The 14,014-nt window shown below is 32.7% G+C and overlaps 1 protein-coding gene across 5 annotated transcripts in view; it reads right to left on the minus strand.

The window, feature by feature from the left end:
- LOC129803427 (muscleblind-like protein 1) overlaps nucleotides 1-14,014 on the minus strand; it is a 423,069-nt gene that overhangs the window by 391,282 nt on the left and 17,773 nt on the right. For all 5 annotated transcript variants that reach the window (XM_055849975.1, XM_055849986.1, XM_055849982.1 and 2 more), the window contains exon 2: nucleotides 11,547-11,599. The gene's annotated coding sequence lies outside the window, so the exon portion shown is untranslated. The remainder of the gene's footprint in view (nucleotides 1-11,546; nucleotides 11,600-14,014) is intronic.

Genomic DNA, 14,014 nt, shown 5'->3' on the forward strand with positions numbered 1-14,014 from the left:
TACCCTATTCCCCTATTCCAGAGTACAGAAGAAAAGGATTGTGTGCTGTAGGTGGACGGGTATGAAATCTTTGGGGTTAATGAAAATGAAGTAGAAGCATGGGGTATTCAGAGTGATCTTAAAAATATCTCACTAAACTGACCGCTATCCTGTCAAAGATCTATCCTTTTGGCAGAGCAATAGGGTGTGGTTGAGAGCAGTCTCTTCCATACCCGAGAGTAAAACCCGAAATTGAGATGGTGACTGTTTAACCGAGGGACGTTCATTCCCAATCCAAGATCGCGCCAATAGTGATACTATTGCCATTATGGGTAATGAGCTTGAAACCCTCGGGGATTGGAAGAAGTAGGGGGTCATGGAGGAGTTTGATTTATAATCGTCGGACCCTAAGTTGAGTTCGAAGTGACCTAATGACCAGTCCAGTAGGGGAATTCTGTAATTTACGTGGCATTGTCACGCGTGAGTTCGAAACCTGACAATGCCATTCGAGCTTTTTTTTGTCATATCATATGAGTTCGAAAATGCAATTCATTGAATTTTTAATGAAATCCCTTTACTTGATGATTTTATGAAAATACAGTACATCTTGGTGGATTTGTTTAACAATATTTATTGTCATTTGAATTGCCAAAAATCACAAATATGTGAGTTCTGACAATGCCACGTGAGCTCAAATGGCAATGTCACGGTTACAGAATCGCATTTTCGAAAAATCTCTCCTAAGATTCGAACACAATTTGTCATATGGCATTGCCAGAGCGTTACAGAATTCCCCTACAGGTCATTCTATATGCCAAAATGGGTGCATACCAATGGTCCCCGCGATTGGAAGCCTGTTAAGGAAAGAATCGGCCGAGTTGTTAGTTTCAATGAGATTGTAGATACCAAAATAATGCTCATACTGATGACATAAATTGAGAAATCCCAATAAACTTGATCTTGGTGGTTGTGATATGTGCAAATCCGAAATGAAAGAAATTACGAAAAAAAGTTGTTTTAGGGCTAGATTAGTAGATGCGCTTTTCAGAATAACCTTCCTCCAATTTGGTGGACTGGTTAAGTGTTGCGCTATCAATGCATAGCGCTTATCTGAAAGACAGGTCTGGGTTTTCCACTTTGTCAACGAAAGGTGCATTAATATGATTGCAATTACTACCAAACTGGCAATTACTACCAAGATGTAGGGGAAAGTACTCTCCCTTCTAACGTTCTTGCCTTCGAAATTTTCTTTTAATTTTCTTTAAATTTTCTTTAAATTTTCTTTTAATTCTTCTTAAAGACTTACAAATTTCTATTAAATAGTAGTTAGCTTATCATCAAGTATTGATAATTACGTGATAATTATGTGTAAGTCTCTTGGGAAACGTAAAAGAAATTCACATCATTCGAAGGCAAGAACGTTCCAAGGGAGAGTACTTTCCCCTTAAGTCAAACTCGGCATAAGAAAGAGTAAAGTCAAAAGTTCTAGATTACATTGGAGTGGTACGTGTGCTCTTTTATTAGTCTTCATTATAAAGGTTTCAAAATGTTTTTTAAATGGAATTTAAATCACAACAATTTTTACTTATGTTTAAGTTATAGTTTTAAGGTACTTAAATTTACTGACTTTACTTTATACTACTTAGTTTTATTTTCGAAGTAATTTTTAATACATACCAAAGTTAGGCCTATTTAAAGCAATTTATAAACACAATTTAATTTTAAATAAAAATTAAAACTTCTTCAGGATACCAAAAAATTTAAACGATTCTTGCTGACTCAAATCGGTTGAGAGATACGCATTCCCGATTCATTTTATCTTTGTGCTTCAGAAACATTTATAAAGGTCAGAATGAAGAATTCCTGGGCAAAGACGAAATTTCCCCCGAAGTAATATCTCAATTACGAAATAAATAAATAAATGAATTATTTACACATTCATTCATTTTCAACCGCTTATCCCTATTGGGGTCGCGGGCCCATGACATCCAATCTAGCAGCCCACGCCTGTCGGTCCTCCGCCACTTCAGGAAGATGTTCGGGTTCGATCCCGAGGCGTTCCAAGGCAAGATTCTGAATTTGATTCAGCCACCTTGTCCTAGGTCTGCCTCGAGGCCGAGGTCTCCTCACAATGGCTTGCATAGCTTTTCACTTAAAGAAAAAAACAGGAAAGGGGATGGTAGAAATTTCGAAGTATATATAGACAAATCTAAGGATTATTGCTCCTGTATAGAGCTTGAGCAATAACAGGGGGCAAATGAATTTAAGATAATTGAATGACTTGGTAGGGTTGAACTTCTTGCATGTTTCAATCGACTAAAATTCATCATTGAATTGTCTCACACGATGGATTTTTTGCGCCTTCGACGATGAAGATGAAGGAGAACATTTATTTGATTTAGTGTTAATGGTTTTGCTGTGTGCAACATTCGTTTCTTTTTGTAACAGGTTTTCTTTCACCCAAACAGTTTTGCTTCTTTTGCCACTACGAAGAACAAAAATCGCAGACGAAGAAGGTGGAACAGATTGAAGAATATTTCTTTTCCAAAAAAAAAGTAAATCTTTTGAATTGACATGGAATATTATCAAAATTGCATTATTTTTAAATTGTCTTTTAATTTGGATAAAATTGTTGAAAACTTAAGAAAAAAACTCCTATGAAATTTTCCGCTTCACTTTAATCTGGAAACAAGTATTAAATCATACGATTCTCTTCAAACATGGGTAAGATTACTTTTTCGGCTAAAGTAACTTCTTTGGTGATGAACTTTGTAAAAATTCTGAAGTAAAACTTGTTTTTTGGCGAATTTTACTGTCTCTCCACTTTCGGTCTGCAGACGCATTGATTTTATTTGATATTTAACCCTTCACTTCACAGTCAAAATAAAATTTTCTTTCAACTTTGCAACTCATAGTGCACAATATACTAAAATTAGAATTAGAAAAATTTTCGATTTGCTAATAAACCTTTTCTTTTTAAATAAACAAGAATTTGTGAATAAACCCCATAAACCATTGAAGGGTTAAGAATACAATGTTGCTACCTCACAGTGATTTGGTGGATTTGGCTGCATATGAAAAAGACCAGCCTCTCCATTTCTGTACAGGAGCAGCGGGACCAGCCTTCATGATGACCAGGGCAGAAAGGGTTGTCACCAAAACATTTTAAAGTACTTGCTGAAATTTTGTCTGTATAGAACAATTATCATAAATCTTCTGTTAAATAGTTTTTGGCACTATATTACTGTTGGCCAGAGGACAAATTATTCTTCTTCCTAGGGCTATAAAGGTCTTGTTTTTAGAAGACTTATTGACTAGATCATGTGCCAGAAAACATTGCTTAAAAGAAATCTTATCTCTATGTCATTTTGTAAAACAATATAAATAAAAGAAAATCTGCATGAATTTTTCATTCTTTATCTTCTGCGTGGGAAAACTGCATGCTTAAAAATAGGATGTTTTCCAGACGACAGTATGACGACAACTATTTAATAGTGTTGCTTTATGCAATCAATTGCAATATCAATTCTTAAAATAATTATATTATAATCTAAAATGACAAAGACTATAAATAATAAATTAATAACGCAATGAGGATTAAGATCAAAAGCCAAACTGAGTCAGAGTTTTTCATTTTGAAAACAAGATTAATTTATTATTAATCCCTATACTGAACAATGAACTCGGCCCATTACAGTACAGAAAAGCGCAAAATTTGTCCCTGGAAACTAATGACTTAGCTACTTCAGAATTGCACTTTTGATACTAAATGGTCCGTACTCCGTACACATACTACAGATTTGCGGTACCATTTACGGGCACCCTTATTTCAAGGAGAATATTTCGCACGGGAAGCATGCCCTTACATCCAATCCTTTACATTGATTTAAAGGATATTCAAGGATTTAAGTGGAAACTTAAATTTCAAGGAAAATAAAGAGATAAGAATATAGTTTATTTTAGGAACACCTTCCTTAAATCTTGCTTTAACGCTTTAAGGACGAGAAGGCCAAAAATTGAGGGTCAGGAAAAATCACTCTTTCTGACGTTTGAGAGCAAAATATGACTTTTGAAGGCCGTAGGAAAAATTTCATTTTTGGGTCACCGGTGACCCAATCGTTCTTAAATGGTTAAATCTTTAAGGACGATTGGAACATAGGTGTCCCATATAGGAAATAACTTTTCCTAACTACCTAAATTTATTTTTTTTTCTAATCTTTATACATAATTGTAAAGTAGAAGGTTGAATGAATCTATAATATTTTTTGCAAATCTCACTATTTACTATTACTAAATATTTGAACTCAAAATGACGAGTCTTTAGCTACTTGCTATATTCTAAACTGGCGATTTTTTTAAAACTAAAATTCATAATTGATTTTATTTATTTATTTTTTGTACTTTCAATTTTTTTTTAGCAAAACCCATTTGGGGATAAAAATAACAATACGCATACGTAATATTTTTCATTGGAGCGAAAATTATTATTCCTTGATATTGTCAGAAAAATTACTTAAAATTTTGGGCTATTTTTGTCCCTATTGTTCATAGAGAGAGGCAAAACATACACCGAATCATAATTCCTTTGGACTTTCCAAGGTTAGAAGTAAGACTTATCATTGATTATGTTTACCAGTTCCATTTTTATTGTTGATTTTCGGTCCGTAAAAAGTGTCTCGTCCTTTAAAGGTTAAGCATCGTCCTTTGTCCTTAAGCCCTTTAATGTGAATAAGTCTTCCGATGTCTTGCATGGGTCGATTGCGTGGTAATTATTATTATTATTATTATTATTATTATTATCCAATCACAAAAATAGGGTCATCCCTCTTACAAATGTGATAATCAAGGCAGAAAAATAAATAAATAAAAGAAAAAGAAAAAGAAAAAGAAAGAAACAAAGATTAAAGATAAAAGGAAACAAAATCAGACACTTTCTAGGATCCAGCCCGCTGATAGAACTCACGGATTGCAGCCGCCGAAATACGGTCACCACCCGGAACTGCATTAAATAAAGTGACGCCCTTTACAAAGAGCGATCGATAGAGACAGTCACCTCGGACCTTAGGCACTATAAGTCCTCGAACCCTGGCCGAACCCCCCCTAACCAGAAGACTCGACAGGTACTCGGGACATCCAGAGATCAACAGATGAAACAGGAATAAAACAGCTCTCATCTTCATTAGGGATACAAGATCTCAATTTTTTTTAGAAGGGATGACTATACTACTTGCGTCGTGCTTTTTTTCATTTTTGGATATATTTTAGACGTTACCCATGCGGACATTTCGCCTTTATACGAAAATATAGTTGAATCATTCCTAATAACGGTTTTTCAAGGTCAAAAGGTCTTGGAATTCTTGGCAAAACTGAGCCGGTTTCGATTGGTTATGAACCGATAATAAATCGATTCAAAACCTGATGCGATAAGTTATTTTTATCAGAAAATGAATTGCATTACTCCTAAGGTATTTTGGACAAAGTTTTGAGAGTTTTATAAATCAGTTCAAATTGGTTGTGAACCGATAATGAACTGATTATGAGCCGATTAGTATTTTTTGTTCGAAAATCAATTTTATTACTCTTAAAACTATTTTGTGGGATCTTTTGAGTCATTTATGAATTGGTTAAATCGATTGAGCACCGTTAAGCGGCACATGATACGAAAATCTTTTGAGATATAGTATAAAAGTCGAGCACTTAGCAAAGCCTGAGACGCTTTACCATCCCTTTTTGTTTACATTTACAAAAATCGCTTTTAAACATTATTTTGAAAAGCTTTAGTGTACCGTATATTTCGCTCCTTGGAAATTACAAGGGCACATTTTGGCGATTTTGAGATCAGTCATTAAATTTTGTTATTAGAATTTTTTTCACAATTTTACTCTTAATGATTGCTTGCTTAATTTTGTTTAAAGTTCAGGAGCCAAAATAGATTTATTGTTCAAATTTTTGTGAAACAAGGGACTAACTCAAGCAAGTTGATCCCTTTGTCATTCATTTCAGGAAAATTTGTGCATTAACTCATAAAAATACATATTTTAAAAGGTAAAAATATCTGTTTCGATTTTTATTTTAATGCACATACAAATAAAAAAAAAGAAATTAATTGTTTTTATTTTGAGTTTTTTTTTCCGGTGTTCGTCAAAGGATTGTCTTCTTCTCAAAACCAAAAAGACTCAATTTTCTCCAAAGCTGTCGACCCTCGGTATGGGTCTTCCTCAGTGGATCAACTAAAATCTTTTAAATTATTTGGAATCGTGAGTTGGAACAAAACCACTGAAGAGAAAACAGCAGATAGAGGAAAATTAAATGAAATTAAATTCAAAGTACCAAGTGTCCAAAAAATTCCCATTTTAAAAAAGAAAATAAGTTTTTTTTAGCTATGTGCAGTTTTAAGAGGACGAAAGACGATTCCAAATCATTTAAAAGATTTTAATTGTCATTCTTCGGATGAACACCGGAAGAAACTGAAGATAATATGCGACTACATCAGATGCAGTATTCGAATAAATTGTTTTTGTTCAGTAATTGAATTAAAATAATTATTTACACCAAGTTAAATCTTTCATGTTGACTCCTTAAAAATGGCTGAAAGTGAGTTGGCTCCTTGTAATTTCCAAGGAGCGATATGATTGAAATGTTGAACTAAAAAGACACTAATGTATCGAAGAATGAACAATATATCATTGATTGTAGCCTAATATAATATAAAGAACGATTTGTTAATATTTTCAATTAGAAACGAAAAAAATTAACGTCATTGAACGATTTCTAAAATCGATTGTCACAACATTTACTATGAATTTTTCCACTTTATTTTTTTAATTAGAAAATTTCTTTTTATCTAAACTATAATTATACTAATCAGTAAGAAAGGTTTCCAATATTATAGAAATCATGATCATCCTAATTAATACAAAATCTCAGGGAAAAAAATCCGAGATCGAGAATCAACCGTAAGTTTTATCAAAATTCATCCCCTTCTATGAAAGTCCTAAAGCAAGAATTTACAGTCAAGTATCACGCAAGAACCTTCTGAAACATAATAGAGTTCTCCCTAAATTTTCACAATAATTTTTTTTTAGGTGATAAAAATGTTGGCAGAAACGGTAAAAATATCTTTCAAGATTGCATCAATAAAATCTCCAAAGCGTGTCAATTAATAACACCAAAAAATTTATTGTGTAAGAATTGTGGGACATTTTACGATAGATTTCTTGGATTGTTGCATCTTGTCAGCACTTAATTTGGTCGCGTGATTTAATTGTGTGACGATAGTCCAGGAAATTGCAATAAAAATGAGTCACGGGGTTGGAGCACGACCACAAAAATTACTCAGAAAATAAGACGAAATATGAGGGGTTAATGTTCTCAAGAGGATGGATTTGTTGAAAATCAGACGAAAAATCGCATATTTCTCTATTTTTTTTTAGGGTGAAGTGCAAGTAAAATTGCAATTTTGCACGCAATTTATTATATTTTAAAGTAGAAATTTACCAGGTGATTTTTGGGTAATTGCATGCAATTAACATCTATCTGCAGCTGTTGCAATTTTCACAAAATTTGTTAATGCCATTTTCCCTTTTGTACATAGAACATTCTTACTAACACCCTCATTTGCTGTCTGCCAACAAACATTGATATCATTATTCGGAATTAATTATAGATATTTGCTGTTCTTAGGAAAATTTTCAGTTTGAACAACTCACGCTTTTTGTGGGGGAAACAGAAAAATTGGAAAGGCTCACAAAAAGCACGAAAACGTTTCGAATTTATGTATAGAAAATCATACAAAGTTTCATGAATATGAGGAAAATCGACTAAATAGACCTAAAGATAATTAATCAAAATTCTATAAATAATATTCTAATCCCACAGAATATTGTGTGTAACAGTCTTGCGATATATTCCCGCTCCTTTTAACAGGCCTGAACAACGAAATGTTGTGGCAATAAGTTAATTTACACATACAAAATATTAAACTAAATGACAGTGTTTACTCGCGTTCCTTTAATCATCACAGCTTTTGCAATTATTGCAAAAATTCAGTATCATGGACATTAATAAAGTATAAATTTTGAAGAAAAAAATAATATAATAATTTGTTCTTAGCTTAAACATTTCTGATCAATAAATTGGTTTATTAGCCAGAAAAGTTTTTTGATTTTTGTGAAATATGAAAATATTAATTAAATAGGAATAGGGGAGACCGGGGTATAAATAGCTACGCATGGTATTAGACAGTGGGATGTTATAGCCTACCTTAGAAGGAATATTGAGAAAACCACTACTTATTCAAAGTAAACACATCCTTGCCTATTTATTGAAATATTTTTCAGCCTGGTACAAACATTCCTTTTACAAATTATACGCAATAAAAAATTTCATTTGCTGGCTAATCTGCCCCGGTCTCCCCTATAAATGTAAAATTTTACAAGTAGGGGAAAGTGTCCATGCTTTGCACTTTAGCTATTCCTGATTTTGGCCTTGCGGAATTTCAGCTTTTCAAGATTTCGGCTATTCGAGATTTTGGTTTTTCATTTTGGAATTTTCGTCCATTCTATATTTTGACTTTTTTGGGATTGTGGCTTATTCCGGATATTGGCTTACTGGGGATTTTGGCTATACCGGACTTTGGCTTTTCAGGATTTCGATTCATTCGGGACATCGGCTTATTAGAGATTTTGGTTTTCTTAGGATTTTTGTCCATTCCAGATTTTGGCTGTTCGGGATTTTGGCTTTTCGGTAATTTAGCTTATTCAGGATTATTTAGAATTTTGGATTTTCAGGATTTTGGAAATTCGGGTTGGACTATTCGAGATTATCACTTATACATGATTTTGGGGGTTTCGAATTTTGACCCATAAGGAATTTTAGCTATTCGGGTTTTTGACCCATTCTGGATTTTTGCTTTTCGTGATTTTACTGTTTCAATTTTGGTTTTTCAGAATTGTGGCCTGTTTGGGTTTTTGGACCATGCCAGATTTTGGCTATTCAAGATTTTAGTTATTCTTAATTTTGTCTTCCGGGATTTCAGGAATCCCGAACGTCCAACGCACGGTCTCAAGTTTCATAATGACTATAGTTTTCCTATGTTTTTTGAATAAATATGACTACGCAATATATTTGAAAAACAGGATATTTTCCCACAGTTTTTAAAATATGGGAGCAATGAATTACATTACTGCATAAAGATGATAAAATTAGATTTTAAATCAGTTATATGCTATTGGAAGAATAAAAATTAAGAAAAATGGGTGCTTTATGAGCTGACTGAAAGATAGACAAAAAGTTAAAAAGCCAATATACAAATTTTTCTTTTGCAGTATCAAAGAAAAAGTTTACAGCTTTGATTTGCACAGGCGATGAAAAATGGGTATGGTTTGGATATCCCAAATCCAAAACATTGTATCTTTCGTATGGCAAAGCGTCAATATCGATGGCATAGTCAAATGTTTCGGAAAGAAAACAATGCTGAGCGATTGGCGGGAATAACGGGGAATTATACATTATGAGCTACTGAATCAAAGCGAAACTGTCGACCCAAACGGCAATTTTGAGGAAGATTACTGTTGGATGTATGTATTCTGGATCCAAAAATGGGTCCTGTGACGGTCGTCAGAGCGTCGAATGACGGAAAGTGGGGAATATTATGACGGTTATAACGAAAGTCACTTAGCGTCGTAATAACTCTGAAATTACTCGCCCACGACTAAAATATGACGCGCCAAAATGGGCTCTTCCAGTGACTTCCAGTGTCCCTATAAATAATCTTCCCCTCGCTGGGTATATCTGAGGGGAAATATCACTTGTCAAATGGCAAATAGAATTACGCAGTGCTGTGAATTCGCAAAGTAGTTTGCAATTTCGCGTGTTTTCTCAATAATATTATAGTGTAACATTAGGAGGAAAAGCTCCTCCAGTAGAGAAATGTGTTGTGATTTAGAAAAAGACAGTGCCGACAAAAATTAAGCAAAAATTAGGCAGTGTTTTGGTTGATAAATACCCGGACAATTTTTATGGAAAATTAAATTTCGTTATTCAGGTGTTTGCTCCTGTCTCAGGAGTATTGTGTGATAAAAATCTTGTGTCTAAAAGTACTATTTAGTGAAAATTTTAAAAGATTTTTGTGTGTTGTTGTCATCTAGCTGGAACATTTTCGACATGTCGGACGGCTCATTCAGCAATAGTCGAATGAGAAAAATATTCGCAAATGTGAGTAGTGAAATTGGAAAAAATTGAACAAAATTCCATAAAAGTAGCAAATCCAATAAAATATGTGAAGAATTAATGATAAAACGGTGTCTAATGTGATAGTATAGTACAAAATTGTGGAGTGCATTTGACTTTTTCATTGAGAGTACGTACGTCGATTTCGCACACATGCGGTAGAGAAGGATGGCAAGTGCACGGTTTTTGGCGCGTCATTTTTTCGTACGGAAAAGGACCGTCTCTTGGAGTCGCTTATATTACTTCATATGTTAGAATAAATTTTAAGCCCGTAAAATAACTAATGTATTACTAACTCAATTTTGAGTAATGCTCTGACTAAAATTCGACGCGAATACGACGAAGTTTTAAGATTCCAATTAGGAGTAATTTTTTGACCATTTCTTGTAGAACAAAACCCAGTCATTTTTGAGTCGGAGTAATCGTTTGCCCATTGGGGATGGACATCGACACCGACAACAACTGATCATTTTGAACCGGACACTGCTCAAAAACCACTAGAATGACATCGCGAGTGACATCGCATTTTTATGGTTCACATGAGGTTATATATGATATAGATATGCTACCGCATTATATGCGCACTGTACACTCTAGACTTGACTCCTCCCGATCACCATTTGCTCCGATCGATGGTAAATATTTAAGTTAAAAATAATGAGCCAAAAATATGATCGATTTTTCATATAAATCATAAAAGTTCCAAAAACGTATTTAAAAAAATTTTGTTTACACACAACATTGAGTGAATTTGAGACACCACTGAACAACGGGGTACTACCGAGCAGAGCAATTTTTTAATTAGGTATTAAGACTTCAGAGGATGAGATCCATATGAATTCATAGATCCTATGGGGATCCTCCTACACTAAAGAACTGGGTGACTAGTTCAATTAATTTAGAAATAAAAATCAGTGTTTGGTGCTACCTCATATTCAGTGGTGCCCGAGTTTCCCCTATATAATGTCTCCCCATAGACTCAATGTATTCCTATAAAAATTATTTATATGAATATTTGAGTTTGTCCGTAAATCAGGGCTACGCTAAGCGTATCAGCACTCACTACGGACTTTTCAATTCAAGCGTGTATTTCATGTACAAAGTCAAAACTACACGCATATGAGCATCAAAACTTGCGCCAAAGAAATACTCACAGAATTCCCCCAAAAATTTATAATTACCCCAAAAAGTAATAAAGAATTTTAACAATCAATTAAGAGATATTTCTATCATTTCATAAAACAATGAGGCAATGTGCTGATTGATATTTTTCACAACAACGCTATATTTCACTAATAAAACATTACGAATTTACTAAGTTTTGTCAAGCTACTCACCAAAAGTGATTTCACACAGGAGATAGTCGAGAAATCCAGAAAATGTCATCAATCTAGGAATGAGAAGATAGAAATATTGTCAGAGAGGGAATTTATTTTATTGAATTGTTCAATCAATTTTCACTCTCAAGCACTTTCAACAATTGGATTTCAATAAAAGAACTTTTACAAAAATATTTTCATTCAATTTGCTCTGGAAGATTTTTGCGGTTAAATCCCATCAGTTGAAGAGCCAATTGACTCATTTACCAATGAACATTTCTATGAATGATATAGTTAGTAAAAATATTTTTATGTTTTTAGTTACAATTGTGATAATTCTTATGTTCAGCAACTCTAATAAATAACTTATTGCTCTCTTAGTTTTTTTTTATAGTAAAATTCCCAATTGTATCATTTTATAAAAATGAAATGCATTATATTGAAACACATTATTAGAAGTTAAATATTTACTATCAAATACCGAAATAATGGCATTTAGATTAAATAAACAATAAACACTATATTTTATATTAACATCATATTTAACCCACAATCGGTATACATTAAAATCAACTACTAGCTCTAACTAATTCATTAAAATCACCTTATGAATTTATATTCATTGAATTTGTCGATATGTTTCATACTATATAAAAATAACAAATGCTATGTATTGCGATTAAAATAATTTATATGTACAGTATAGAGGAGACCGGGGAGGTTTGGGACAATTTTTCATGATTTGCCTTCGAGACAGTATTCCAAAAAATCACGATAGTGTATTACAATTTTATGCGGTCTATAGGATACTTATGAGTATTATTGACTTTATAAAAAGTACTCGCTAGAATTTGGAAAACAACTGAGTTTTCTTGAAGAAGATAAAACATTTAGCTAGACGCTTTGTCCCAAACCTTCCCGATGTGGGGCAGTATGGGACGCAAAAGGGGATGTTTGGGACGCGTTTTTTCTCGCATAATTTGAATTATTGGAGCACGTTAATTAATTTTAAATACTAGATTTAAAAATATTTCAATTATTTAGAGTGTTTTCTTTATTTTCCATATAGCTTTCTTTTAGATCATCTTAATACATCTTAATATTGCCCACGATTGAGTAGTCCCACACTACCCCGTCCCAAACTCCCCGGTCTCCCCTACATAACTCAATAATTTTCAAATGAATATTTAGATATTGTGCAAATGTTATATGAATGAATTCCTATCAAAATTTAAATTAAATGAAATTGAAATTAATTTATATGTTATTTTTTTTTGAGTTGCAATGTAGGGTAAAAGAATACATATCAAGTCTTTGTGAACTTTTGTCATCTATTGATAGTCTTTCAATACCATTTGTTATATGAAACTTTAACAATCCTTTTCTTAGAAAAGATAAATTTAAAAAAACAAGTCACATTATTCATTTTTTTATAAAATTCACGCTCTTAAAAATAATTTAGTCCCAACTACCTCATATACACACAGTTATGGAAACTATAAAATATAGTATGCATAGACCCATCCATATATTTAGCTAGGGTAACTAAATTAAATAGTTGACCAATATTATTTACAGTATCTTTTTCATTTAGTCATCATAACTAAATTAGATTAGTAACGGGTACTACAACGTATTAGTTCCAATAACTAAATAAATGTGGTTGATACCCATTTTATTGGCTTTAATATCTATATCATATTAGTTGCCGTTACTATATAGCTCGAAAAAGCTTCAACACATAAGTAAAAAACCACTCTTTACTATTGAAAAAGTTGTCAGAACTTTACGAAAATATAGGCCCATTTATTTGCATTAGTTGTGACAACTAAATGGAATTAGTGACTAATATTAGTTTAGATATCGATTTCATTTAATTAACACGAGCAAATATAATTATATGAAATCATTATGAAATAATTTCTGCAACGTATCCACGTAAATATTGCTTTGTGTTCTCACAACTAATAAATTTATTATGAGTAAAATATTTTCAGATTTTTTTAAACAATTTTCATAAGTAATGATGTCTAAACTTTTCTAAGAGTTCACATAAAATAAATTTCAATATTTTGACAAAATTGTCAATAAGTGTAAATTGCCCAATATGTATTCCTTCTGCCTTAGGGGAAACTGGGGTAGTCTTAAACATAAGGGGGTGGTAAACATTGATTTTTATTTCTGCACTACTTCCATTTATTTCGATTATTTCTTCAGTGGACAAGGGTTCCCATAGTATCAGTGAATTTTTATATGTCCCACCTAAGTCTAATATCTATTTAAAAAATTGCAGGTTTTACAACTACTCCACATAGCCTCACTTCTCCCTATTTCAAATTTGTACAATATTTTAAGCATTTTCTATTTTCAAGTTAACTGGTAAGAATTATATTAGACAAAATTTTGAGTTCATACAAAAAACCAAAAATTTAGTATAAGTCATTATAGCATAATTACTATAAGAATCTCTCTCATTTTGCAATCGT

The sequence above is a fragment of the Phlebotomus papatasi genome, chromosome 2 (genome assembly GCF_024763615.1).
Source record: "Phlebotomus papatasi isolate M1 chromosome 2, Ppap_2.1, whole genome shotgun sequence".
Taxonomy (NCBI): Eukaryota; Metazoa; Arthropoda; class Insecta; order Diptera; family Psychodidae; genus Phlebotomus; species Phlebotomus papatasi.